Genomic DNA, 504 nt, shown 5'->3' with positions numbered 1-504 from the left:
TTTTTGAGTATTATTTGTGGTGTGGGAAGGGCTTGGCTAGGTGAAAAGGTTCAGGAAAGCATGCTTGGTGGCTCTCAGCTTGTGGCCACTCACCTATGACATTGGTTTCTGAGCACTTTTTTCTGAAGGTGCTGGTGGCAGGAGGGTGGGTCCTGGGATTCCTAGGGCAGGACTGCCAGCTACCAAGGACCTGGTCCTTGGTGTTTCCAGAGTGCCGGCTATCACCAAGATATCTCCTCAGCTGTGGGTGACAGGAGGAGCAGCCAGATGGTCCGTTTGTGTCTGTTACTGAAGAGAACCTAAAGCCAGCAGGCCATGGCCTCCCCCCAAAATAGCAAGCCTTGTCCCAGATGTCTCTGTGTCTTATCTAAGCCCAAACTGGGCTCTCATACTAATGAAAACGAGAGGTCGTCCAGCCCCTGTTTGTTTTCTCCAGGGTCCGTGGAAGAATCTAACAACCAGCTGAGGATCTAAACTTAGGGATATTGAATGAATCTAAGCACA

The sequence above is a fragment of the Peromyscus eremicus genome, chromosome 3, assembly GCF_949786415.1.
Source record: "Peromyscus eremicus chromosome 3, PerEre_H2_v1, whole genome shotgun sequence".
In the NCBI taxonomy this organism is placed as follows: domain Eukaryota; kingdom Metazoa; phylum Chordata; class Mammalia; order Rodentia; family Cricetidae; genus Peromyscus; species Peromyscus eremicus.
Note: the sequence above shows the minus strand (reverse complement) of the source record.